Source organism: Ranitomeya variabilis, chromosome 4 (genome assembly GCF_051348905.1).
Source record: "Ranitomeya variabilis isolate aRanVar5 chromosome 4, aRanVar5.hap1, whole genome shotgun sequence".
Classification (NCBI taxonomy): Eukaryota; Metazoa; Chordata; class Amphibia; order Anura; family Dendrobatidae; genus Ranitomeya; species Ranitomeya variabilis.
The window spans coordinates 230,756,079-230,769,221 of record NC_135235.1 but is presented as its reverse complement, the minus strand read 5'-3'; the positions used below and the strand labels follow the sequence as shown (position 1 = coordinate 230,769,221).

Below are 13,143 nucleotides of genomic sequence, written 5' to 3'. Positions count from 1 at the left end.
CATCTGCTCAGGGGGCGCGAACAGTAGAGACCCAGCACCGACCCCTCGTTATGTCATCTCCATATCTCAGGATGTTATCTGCTCCATCTATTCACAGCTGAGGGGATGATGAGAGCTCATTTCCTTGTGGGTTGAGGTTTTTTTTGTTTGTGTGAAGTCGTCACTGAGTAAATAACTTAATTTGCATTAAATGCAGAATGGGTGGTGGGGAGCAAACTGGGGGGCTGCATGTCACAAATTAGCAACTGTGAAGTCAGACATCACAGCTACATAAGAGTTTCACAGGGGGCAGCCAGTCTGACCCCGATGCCTGAGGGGCAAAAAGGTCTCTAAAAGACATCAGTATAAGGGACACTTGGCAGATTACACATTGGGGCCCAGAATCTCCACGTTACAGGTTTAACCTCACCCCTATAATAACCCCGTCATGGTACACCCTCTTCTGGAAGCCAATTGTGACACATTCTTCTGTATTCCCCCCCTCTCATCTCCATGTTGTGATGTATCCTGCCCACTCCTCCATGTTGCGGTATATCCTGCCCTCTCACCTCCATGTTGCGGTGTATTCTGCCCTCACCCTCTAACCTCCATGTGGCAGTGTATCCTGCCCTCTCCCCTCCATGTTGTGATGTATCCTGCCCTCTCCCCTCCATGTTGTGATGTATCCTGCCCTCTCCCCTCCATGTTGTGATGTATCCTGCCCTCACACCTCCATGTTGTGATGCATCCTGCCCTCTCCCCCTCATGTTGTGATGCATCCTGCCCTCCCCCCCTCTCCCCTCCATGTTGTGATGCATCCTGCCCTCTCCCCCTCTCCCCTCCATGTTGTGATGCATCCTGCCCTCTCCCCTCCATGTTGTCATGCATCCTGCCCTCTCCCCCTCTCCCCTCCATGTTGTCATGCATCCTGCCCTCTCCCCCTCTCCCCTCCATGTTGTCATGCATCCTGCCCTCTCCCTCTCATTTTGTGATGTATCCTGCCCTCTCCCCCTCTTACCTCGATTGTTGCAGTGTATCCTGCCCTCTCACCTCCATGTTGTGATGTATCCTGCCCTCTCTCCTCCATGTTGCGGTGTATCCTGCCCTCTCCCCCTCTCACCTCCATGTTGCAGTGTATCCTGCCCTCTCACCTCCATGTTGCGGTGTATTCTGCCCTCTACCCCTCTCACCTTCATTGTGTGATGTATCCTGCCCTCTCACCTCCATGTTGTGATGTATCCTGCATTCTCCCCCTCTCACCTCCATGTTGTGATGTATCCTGTCCTCTCCCCCTCTTACCTCCATGTGGCAGTGTATCCTGCCCTCTCCCCCTCATGTTGCGATATATCCTGCCCCCTCCCACCTCCTTATTGCGGTGTATCCTGCCCTCTCCACCTCTCACCTCCATGTTGCGGTGTATCCTGCCCTCTCCACCTCTCACCTCCATGTTGCGGTGTATCCTGCCCTCTCCACCTCTCACATCCATGTTGCGGTGTATCCTGCCCTCTCCACCTCTCACCTCCATGTTGCGGTGTATCCTGCCCTCTCCACCTCTCCCCTCCATGTTGCGGTGTATCCTGCCATCTCCCCTCCATGTTGCGGTGTATCCTGCCATCTCCCCTCCATGTTGTCATGTATCCTGCCCTCTCCCCTCCATGTTGTCATGTATCCTGCCCTCTCCCCCTCTCCCCTCCATGTTGCAGTGTATCCTGCCCTCTCCCCCTCTCATCTCCATGTTGCAGTGTATCCTGCCCTCCTTGCTGCTACTGAAGATAACTAATAATGGCGAGCTTTTTACTCTCACATCCGGGACTGTTGATCTTCAGCTATGAAGAAAGATAAAAGCTTGGAGGGTTTGCACTTTTGTGTACACATCCCCCCAGGTACAATGGCTGCCTGTTTACAGAATCGCCTGTCATGCCAACTTCTAAAACAAATTGGCACATTAAAGAGCGGAGCGGGTGCCAACAGCGGCCCTGCTGGCGGGGAATGTTTGGTTTATAACAAAGGGCTGTCATAGGGTGAAGAGAAGGAAGGAAGCCAGCCAACATCACAGCGAACAGGAACACTCCATCCTCTGCGGCCGCCTCACACCAAGCCTTCAAAAGGGAACTCCGGCTAATACACTGTGCATGGGGGTCAGTGAAAGGGGAACTCCACCTAATAAACCCTTCGATACACTGTGCATGGGGGTCAGTGCAAAGGGGAACTCCACCTAATACACCCTCAGATACATCGTGCATGGGGGTCAGTGCAAAGGGGAACTCCACCTAATATACCCTCCGATATATATCGTGCATGGGGGTCAGTGCAAAGGGAAACTCCGCCTAATATACCCTCTGATATATATCGTGCATGGGGGTCAGTGCAAAGGGGAACTCCACCTAATATACCCTCCGATATATCGTGATGGGGGTCAGTGCAAAGGGAAACTCCACCTAATATACCCTCCGATATATATCGTGCATGGGGGTCAGTGCAAAGGGGAACTCCGCCTAATATAATCTCCGATACATCATGCATGGGGGTCAGTGCAAAGGGGAACTCCACCTAATATACCCTCCGATATATCGTGATGGGGGTCAGTGCAAAGGGGAACTCCACCTAATATACCCTCAGATATATGTGGGGGTCAGTACAAAGGGGCTTTAGTAACTCACAGATCCTATTAGTACTATTATCAGAAATGTATAGCACATCAGGGTGGTGTTACCCTTTAAGGATTGGTCCGTAGTGTTGGGTCCCAGGTTTAGTTCCAAACAGGGGGTGAATACGGATCGTCCGGCCTCCTTTATGTATCACTCCACATTAAAGGAGCTTTACCCAGATCAAACCGTATCGATTGCCCAATTAGATCAGTCACATAACATAGGAACTATACGAGCCATCGCTCTGCTGAAGAGCTTACAATCTAATGTTACCATGCAGAAGACTGGGATAGTTCCAAAGCCACCAAAATATAAAGTATATACAGAATGTAAAAGCACAAGATGTATACAGACTGTATCAATTCTATATTCCCTAGGGCCAAGCTGAAGCGCTGACAATCCAGACCCCGAGACCAGAGCGTGCAGTCTGCGCCAGACAGCCATCACCGGCGCATAGTAAGTATGATCCAGAGCCAAAGAGCTCACAATCTAGTTTCTAAGGGGATTAGACTCGGCCAAGGAGCTGACAATTTACTGCTTTTAGCATAATAAATATACAGAATATGTTGGTGCTAGAGCCCTAAGAACAGGAGCAGAAATTAAAAGTGGAACTTACAAAATCCTATTTGTGCATCCCCCTCCACCTGCCCCTATGGAGGCCACTGTTCTTCAGATGCTACAAGCTAATATCCCTGCATACAAGGCCAGAGCAGGTGTCCGCAGCAGCTGGCGCCCCCCATCCCCTCCTCTCATAGACAGATGCTGCAAGTGAACAGGGGGACAGATGTCATCAGGGCTCAAACATTGCTGCACAGTGCTGCCCCCAGTGTTGGCAGCAGGGCAATGCACAGAGGTCATTGCATGGAGCCCTGTGGCAATTACAAGGATCAGAAGGAAAAGCAAAACAAAACTTTATCTCTATGTAATGAAAAGTTCTGAAAGTTTCTAATTTACTTTTTGCTTCAATCTCCGCTTGATTCTTGAGAATGCAAAAACCTGTACAGACCTAAGGGCTCATTCAGACTTCTGTGGGTTTTTTTTTTGCGTACTAGTGATCCTCATTCTTCTTCAGAGAATGTGACAGTTCGCCATCTTTCAAAAAAAATCGGGGAGACATGTCTGATTTTGTTGTTAGAACAAAATTGGCAATGCAAGTCTATGGGTATGTAAAATAATAAATAAATGCAAAATTGGAAAAAAAAAAAAAAAATATGAGTGTGGTCAATTTAAACTGATGGTTTGTTACAATAGGATGCACCACTCCATACTACATTTTTCCTGCACTGACACATTGTAACAAGCTTCCAGGACAAGAGAAACATTTGTGATTGATGTATTTTGCCCACAGATAAGTATCTAGACTGGAAGCTATAACAAATCCAGTGGTAAAATTTATACAGGGATTTCATAATTTAAAAAAATATAAAAATAATATAGAGAAGGTAAGCGGAGATCTTGAAAATGGTGAACAAGTGAAAAACAAAAAGGCCCCAATACATTATTTGCAGGTTTTGTTTACAATGGCACATAAAAAAAATTACTCTTTTTAATTCATGTATATATGTATATATATATATATATATATATATATATATATATATATATATATATATATATATATATATATATATAATCTCTTTCGTATTGGAAAACATTTGCAAGAAAAAAAAAACAACCAAAAAATTGTGACTTTTTACACAGTTGTAAATAATGAATTACTCCTAAACTCAGGAATATAAACCCACATTCACAATGGTAAAAGGAGAAGGAAAAAAAAAAAATCAAAAACAGATGATTAAACTGGAAAAACAGACACAAATTAAAAGAGGAATTTAGTGCAAGGCAAAAAAAGGAAAGTTTAGACAAAGAGTAGCAAATAAAGTAATGAATGAGGGCTCAAAATATATTGGAGAGATGCTGAGCTTTTCATTCTAGAACCTGAGATAGATGTTTGCAGGAAACTGTTCTGTGTTCTATTTGTTTACAACAATGTATCAGTTTCTGCTGCAGTTACAGAATGATCAGATGAAGAATGATTCCAATGCACCAACATACAAAATATCACAGAAAACAGAAGTAAATGATGATACATCACCTTCAGGAGAAATCCTGAGCATCCTTCACAGATAGTAGAGCCTGTGTGTATACATGTATATGGCCCCATCCCCCACCCCTCATTGTGTCTGTATAGAGAACAGCTGAGGAAGCAGAGGTCCTGGCTGCTCCAACTGCAGACACATGTCTCTGCCAGGGTCAGAGGATTGCACCCCAATGGGCACCCCCTAATCTGTGCTGAGAGATCTGCAGATTTGCCAGTTTAGCAAGGTAGTGTTATGTCCAAACAAATCCTATCAACTAAAAGCCCAATTCATTATTATAGTTGTTCCTTTGTTTTTCTAGTTTGCACCAAATTCTTCTTATGAGTCACTCCAAATTTTATTTTATTTTTTTTAATTCTCTGCTTGCCATTATGGGGCATTGTCAACCAGATTTTAACAGTCAATTCACTTTTTGCAACTTTTAATTTTTTTTTTGAAGTAGCAACATTTTTTGCTCAAATGAGCGCCCTTTTTTCATTTTGTTTATATATAAAATATATATTTATATTTTATTATTATATATTAATATATTATATATATTTTAATTATATATTGATGTTATTATATTAATATATATTACATTAATATAATTATATTTTAATATATTTATATTATTATATACTAATGTTATATTTATATTATATTAATAATATATTATATTAGTATATATATTTATATTTCAATATTATATTATGTTATGGTCTTTTTAACACATCATGAGACTTTTTGCTTTAAAAAAGCTAAAAGAAAGGAATAAAGTGCTTTTTTTCTATTTTGAAGAATTTGGAGTAGCAAAAATAGCAAAAGACAAAAAAAAAAAAATGCAAATGATTAATTGGACCCTGAAATTGCTCACTATATTCAGGTCTTGTTGCGCCACTGCCAGACAGTGCCATCCACATCATGGCTCCCAGGCCCTTGTACAGAGAAGCAGAGGCTGTGTCAGAGCTTCGCTTGATAGACATTCAGGAGTCTGGGAAAGCTGAATGACAACCCTATTGGCCATCAAGACTGCTCAGTATTTTAGAGGAAGTCCAGGAGATGAGGTTTTCTGTTCAGTTCCCTCCTGCGTCTCCGGGGAGGTCACAGCGACCTTGAGAAAAGGACATCCACCCATCAGCAAAGAAGTGTAAAAATAAACTTGCACTTGGAAAAAGTAAATATTCTCCCCAAAATAACCAGTGAGGTCACAACTAGTTTTCCTTGGAGTGCCCCTTTAAGAACTATCCCAAGGAATACATAGCTATCCGAATAGTCGAGCTCCACCATAAATGCACGTAAGGGGTTACTATCGCTTCTCCGCTGTACTATAAGTCCCAGCATGCATAGACTTGAGTTTTCAGACCATTAATTTGGCATGGGGGGTACCCCTTTAAATTCATCTACTACTAAAGCTGCGGCACTTTGGCAGCCGACCGAGCGCACATCCATCTTTGCATATCCATCAGCAATGTAAACACTCCGGTGAATAAATAGATCTTCTCAAATATTTAATCAGCTCCGCCGTGCACATAAGACGTCCTATTTACCATGGCGGGGCGACGGCGGATTGTGCACAACCATAAGAGACATCTGCGTCCTATGGTCAAGATTAATCCAGTATTAATGGCCAGCAGCTGTGGAATATATAGGGAGCGCCTATTGCAAAAATGATTCCGAAATATAGCGCCACCCCTGTTTACAGGTTGTGTCTGGTATTGCAGCTCCGCTCCATTGACGTGAATGGTGAAGAGCTGCAATGCCATGCACGACCTGTAGGCAATGGGTGGCGCTAGACATCAGTGGGACCCTATATATGGCTTGCCCAAATCTTCCCGCCTGTGGATCCTCACAACCTGCAGAAGTGACATTTGCCGGAGGTGCAGAACTAATTAGGACACTGAGTAAACTTTGATTCTTGGCGCCAGTTGTTGCTTCCATCGCTGCGCTGTACGCCCGGAGGTGTTACGTGTCTTCCCTACATACGGCAGCTTCTGCTTACAACATTTGCCAAGGTGGTGTCAATCTCCTACCGCGCCAGGCTGTGTCAGTGTCAGTGTAGTATTCTACTCATGCACCAGGAGGCCCAGGATGTATTTTACACTGTTAACGTTACTGGAAAATAGAACGTAGGTGATTGCAGTCAGTGCGGTATATGATGTACGGGGGAATCGCTCTCAAGGAAATTACTATAATGCATATAAATATAAAACGTGCCGCCGCATGTGGCTATTCAGCAGACCCCGCTCCCCTCGCTGCTCCTGACATTATTTATGCCCTCGATTTAAAATATCACTTCCGCACAGGCGACAACATGGATATAAATATCCCCCAGGGGTCTGCACTGCAACTCGCGTCCCAAAAATCATTGTGTTTTATAATACTCCCAAAATGGGAATAACAGCGCTATATAGTGTACGGCAGAGGTGTCAAACTGCATTCCTCGAGGGCCGCCAACAGGTCATGTTTTCAGGATTTCCTTGTATTGCACAGGTGATAATCTAATCACCTGCACAGAATGATTCCAGCACCTTGTGGAATGCTAAGGAAATCCTGAAAACATGACCTGTTGGCGGCCCTCGAGGAATAATGTACGGTACAGTAATATGGAACGGTACTGCCCAGTGCATATATAATACCGCCATATTATAGTCCCAATACTACATACAGTGTATATAATAGTGCACATATAATACCGCCATATCATAGCCCCAATACTAGATACAGTGTATATAATAGTGCATATATAATACCGCCATATCATGGCCCCAATACTACATACAGTATATATATAATAATAATAGTGCATATATAATACCGCCATATCATAGCCCCAATACTACATACAGTGTATATAATAATAATAGTGCATATATAATACCGCCATATCATAGCCCCAATACTACCTACAGTGTATATAATAATAATAGGGCATATATAATACCACCATATCATAGCCCCAATACTAGATACAGTGTATATAATAGTGCACAAATAATACCGCCATATCATAGCCCCAATACTAGATACAGTGTATATAATAGTGCCTATATAATACCGCCATATCATAGCCCCAATACTAGGTACAGTGTATATAATAGTGCACATATAATACCGCCATATTATAGCCCCAATACTAGATACAGTGTATATAATAGTGCATATATAATACCGCCATATCATAGCCCCAATACTAGGTACAGTGTGTATAATAGTGCACATATAATACCGCCATATTATAGCCCCAATACTAGATACAGTGTATATAATAGTGCACATATAATACCGCCATATTATAGCCCCAATAGTAGATACAGTGTATATAATAGTGCACATATAATACCGCCATATCATAGCCCCAATACTAGATACAGTGTATATAATAGTGCATATATAATACCGCCATATCATAGCCCCAATACTAGGTACAGTGTATATAATAGTGCAAATATAATACCGCCATATTATAGCCCCAATACTACATACAGTGTGTATAATAGTGCACATATAATACCGCCATATTATAGCCCCAATACTAGATACAGTGTATATAATAGTGCACATATAATTCCATCATATCATAGCCCCAATACTAGATACAGTGTATATAATAGTGCACCTATAATACCGCCATATTATAGTCCCAATACTACATACAGTGTATATTATAGTGCACATATAATACCACCATATCATAGCCCCAATACTAGATACAGTGTATATAATAGTGCACATATAATACCACCATATCATAGCCCCAATACTAGATACAGTGTGTATAATAGTGCACCTATAATACCGCCATATCATAGTCCTACTACTAGATACAATGTATATAACAGTGCACATATAATACCGCCATATCATAGGCCCAATACTAGATACAGTGTGTATAACAGTGCACATATAATACCGCCATATCATAGGCCCAATACTAGATACAGTGTATATAATAGTGCACATATAATACCGCCATATCATAGCCCCAATACTACATACAGTTTATATAATAGTGCACATATAATACTGCCATATCATAGCCCCAATACTAGATACAGTGTGTATAATAGTGCACATATAATACCGCCATATCATAGCCCCAATACCTGAGCTTTGTACAGTACAATGATATACAAAAAATGTTTTAAAAAATATTTTTTACATTTCCATAGAAATTAGAGACCTCCCCCATTTCACCCATTAAATATAATTTTTTTTTTTTAAATACACATCTGGTATTGGTAAATCCATAAAAACCCGACCTACTAAAACATAATACGAATTAACCTGATCATAAAAACCATAAAGGGAAAGAAAATATCAAAACCTCCATAATTTTTTATTTTTTTTGGTCACCGCAAAAAATAATAAAATGCAATAAGAATCTATCAAAATGGCATCAATAACGGCGTCAGGTCAGCCTGCAAAACAACAAGCGTTGCACAATTTATTTTTTTTACCATTTACAAATTTTTTTATTTTTTTTTAATCTCCGTAATTGTACTGACCCGCAGAATCATGTATAATAAATGGCATAAAAACCAAACCCCCCAAACAAACAAAAGTAAAATGTATTTTTTTATTTTTCGTAATTTCACCTCGTTTGGAATTTTTTTCCCTATTTTTCCAGCACAATATTTGGTCAAATGAATGGTGTCAATCAAAAGTACGACTCGTCCTGCCGAAAACAAGGCATCATATGGCTGTGTGGGGGTAAAAATGAAAAAAATTACTTAAGGTTCTTGGGCAGAGAAGAGGAAAAGAACTAAAGGGCAAAAAGTGAGAAATAGGAGCAAACAAAACAGTTATAAGTAAAGGTGAAGGATGCGCTTGCTCTCACTGATTTTTCGCTGATCACATTTTTGCCTCGGCCCGCTTCATCTTCCTAGGTTTCACACAATATCTGTTTTCTGGAGAACTCTCCCCGCCGGTGGGCAGCACAGAATATGAGAGAATGGGGGTCCGCAGCCAAGAAGGAGCCTGGCAGGGGAATTGTGCCGGGGAAATGAGGCAGAGAAAAGCCCACGGGCTGGGGGCCAGCAAGCATTGGGGGGCATCATCAATAATCATGGACAGGAGAACAGAGGGTGCCAGCGAGCAGCCATGACAGAACCTCCTGCCGGCTTCCTGGGAAAATCCATCACCGCTGAATAAATGCCCCCGCGGCATACTAATGATGGAACCCACCACCAGCTACTGCTGCCATGTAACCGTGCATTACCAGTATTAGAAAATCATAGCTGCATTCCTTTACAAACAGCGCCACCCTGACTAGTGGTTGTGTGCAGTATTGCAACTCGGCCCTATTAAAGTGAATGTGCACGATACTGCAGCTCACTGCCAAGCTACTGTTTCTGAAAGACAGTAGCCATGAAAGAAGGTGAGCTAATGTTCCTCTTACTCAGGGAAAAAGCACGAATTTCAGATTCTGAGCGATTATCTTCCTCATTTGCTCTTTAGTGTAACCTACTCATTTCTTTGTAAGAACCCAGAAAGGTGAGCGACAACTCAAGAGCAAATAGTTGTCCTGGGCATGTGGTTGTCGCCTTCCAGGATGAGTTGCACCATGGAGCTCGGTTCAGTTTCTATTTCTGCAGTTGTGGTCAATCACCGGGTTTGCAGTAGATGGGGAAGTGATATAATCGATGCAGTAATAATGTCGTAATTATAGAAGATGTGTCCACATGTCATGAGAAGATGCAGTTTCCTAAATATCAGGATGTGGTTTTCTCAGAATCTATTAATTATTTTGCTTTACTCAGGGACAGAATTTTGTCACATTTCCCCAGATGACCGTGCATCATCCCCAGAGGACCGTGCATCATCCCCAGAGGACCGTGCATCATCCCCAGAGGACCGTGCATCATCCCCAGAGGACCGTGCATCATCCCCAGAGGACCGTGCATCTTCCCCAGAGGACCGTGCATCTTCCCCAGAGGACCGTGCATCTTCCCCAGAGAACTGCACATCCTCCCCAGGAGACCGTGCATCCTCCCCAGGGGACCGTGCATCCTCCCCAGGGGACCGTGCATCCTCCCCAGAGGACCGTGCATCTTCCCCAGGGGACCATGCATCCTCCCTAGAGGACCGCGCATCCTCCCCAGAGAACTGCACATCCTCCCCAGAGAACTGCACATCCTCCCCAGGGGACCGTGCATCCTCCCCAGGAGACCGTGCATCCTCCCCAGGAGACCGTGCATACTCCCCAGGAGACCGGGCATCCTCCCCAGAGGACCATGCATCTTCCCCAGAGGACCGTGCATCTTCCCCAGAGGACCGGGCATCTTACCCAGGGGATCGTGCATCCTCCCCAGGGGATCGTGCATCCTCCCCAGGGGACCGTGCATCCTCCCTAGAGGACCGTGCATCGTCCCCAATCTCTAAGCAACCAGGGTCAAATCCCAAAATGTGGAAATTCTTTTGCTAAGATCATAACAGAAACAGCGCCACTCCTGTCATCAAGTTGTGTATGGTATTGCAGCTTAGTCTCATTCACTTCAATGGTGCCTAGGTGCAGTACCAGACACCACCTATGGACAGGGGTAGCGCTGTTTCTAGGAGAAAAAAAAAAGCTTATAGGATATAAATGATAAAGCATCCTGGGAGTTGTAGTTTCACATTGTTGCAGCTATATATATCCAGTGTTGCGGATGCGGAGTATACACTGTTTGGCGGGAGTATTTCTGGTTGCTGAGCAGCTGTGGAAGAATGTTAATAGCTGGGAGCAGAGATAAAGCTGCAGGAGCAGAGGAAGCAGATGAGAGAGGGGCGCAGTAAATCTGCGGAGGAGAACAATGCGCTATACAAAGCGTCAGCCCTTGTGCTCTGATCTTGGTGCCTGGAAATTTATAGCAGCAGCAATCCGATCAGTGTAACAAAGCTGCAGCCATGGAGGTGATTTCCAGGCCGCTGACCCTTGTAAAGTGGACCAACCAGTCCAGGGATCCATACCTATACTGGGTCAACTGCTCACAATGCTATTCCTTAATATAACATCCATTGGATTTTGTGTTAAAGTCAACTGCTAACATCCAAACCGAGACCAGCTGATCAATGGGGGCGTCATGTGTGGAACCACAACCGATCAGGTAGTGATGACCGATCCCTAGAATGAGTCATCAATTTAAAATAGTGGAGCAGCCATTTAAAAGAAAAAATTACATTTGCCCACAGCTACCACTAGGGGGCGTAATCTGTGTATGGCTCCAAGAATACCAGTCAAGTATGATCACCACTGATCATACATTGGTTGTCCTTGTTATTGGAATGTGCACATTGTAGATTCGGACTGAAGGCAACAAAACTACGAAGGAAAGAACACATATGGGAAGAAGAGTGAAACCAACCAGCTATATTCTCTCCATCATCTTCTTCAGGTCGTCACCTGGAATGGCCTCCAAAGAGCAGGACACTTCGTTATCAGTTCATTTATGGAATCGCAGGCCTTCAGAAAATCTTTGTGACCATCAGGTATGTTTTGCAGAGGCATTTTTTGGGGGGATACAGTGCTGAGCCCCACAATTGTTCTCAGCCGTAATATGTCGAGAATTACTCAAGTAAGTAAAGAGAAACTACAATCCATCACTAATTAAAACGTGAGGGTCAGTCAAACTTAAAAATTGCTAGAACCTTGATGGCATCCTCAAGTGCAATCATGAAATTCATCAATCACCATGATAAAATTGACTCTTATGAGGAGCATCCCAAGAAAGGAAGACCAAGAATGACCTCTGCTGCAGAGGATAAGTTCATCAGAGTTACCAGCCTCTGAAACCACAAATTGACAGCACCTCAGATAACAGCCCTCATGCTGAGGGGGCGTAAAGGTGTCATCAAGGAGGGGTACATGAGGAATACAAGGTGTAACACGTTTCTTTACTCCTTGTGTTAACATGTATGTTCCGTCATGATTTTTCTGCCTTCAGTCTGACTCTACAAACCAAAAATACTAGTGTAAATGGCGACCAATCTACGTATATATAGATATGTGCGTGGTGCAGTCATCCGGCTGTATATAGGTCAAACGCCTTAGAGGTTGTTGTAAGAATTAAACTTTTATAAGCAAAAGTAACAAGTCTTCCAAACCAAAGCAATAAGACCGTGATAGAACATCTGATGGAGGCAACAGGCAGCGAGATGTTTCTCCTGATGTATGAGGTAAGGAAGCAGTGGTGTGGGCACTAGAGGAATGATGAAAACAGAGGGATCTTAATACTTCTGCTTGATTCTTGGGAGATGCCTTGTGTCTTTAGGTTGACCAGTAAAACCAACCAAAGAGGAGAAATCCCACTTAGTTCTATGTCAGCTGCTGGATATTTAACTAGAAAACCTGAACCTAGACAATCTCCTCACTAATTTAAAGAAGTTTGTGAGATGAACATGACCGAGTTTACACTGTCCGCAGGAGAGCAAGACAAGAACACTGACTCCATGATGGC

General features: G+C 43.2%; 1 protein-coding gene across 6 annotated transcripts in view; it reads right to left on the bottom strand.

Moving 5' to 3' along the window:
* Window positions 1-13,143, bottom strand: part of GRAMD1A (GRAM domain containing 1A) — a 63,758-nt gene that overhangs the window by 23,468 nt on the left and 27,147 nt on the right. The window contains exon 1 of one of the 6 annotated variants that reach the window (XM_077260182.1): window positions 5,583-5,706. The exons of 4 other annotated variants lie outside the window; for them this stretch is intronic. The gene's annotated coding sequence lies outside the window, so the exon portion shown is untranslated. Of the gene's footprint in view, window positions 1-4,722; window positions 4,862-5,582; window positions 5,707-13,143 lie in introns of those variants that run through there. One more of the 6 variants, XM_077260181.1, reaches the window with a different exon arrangement.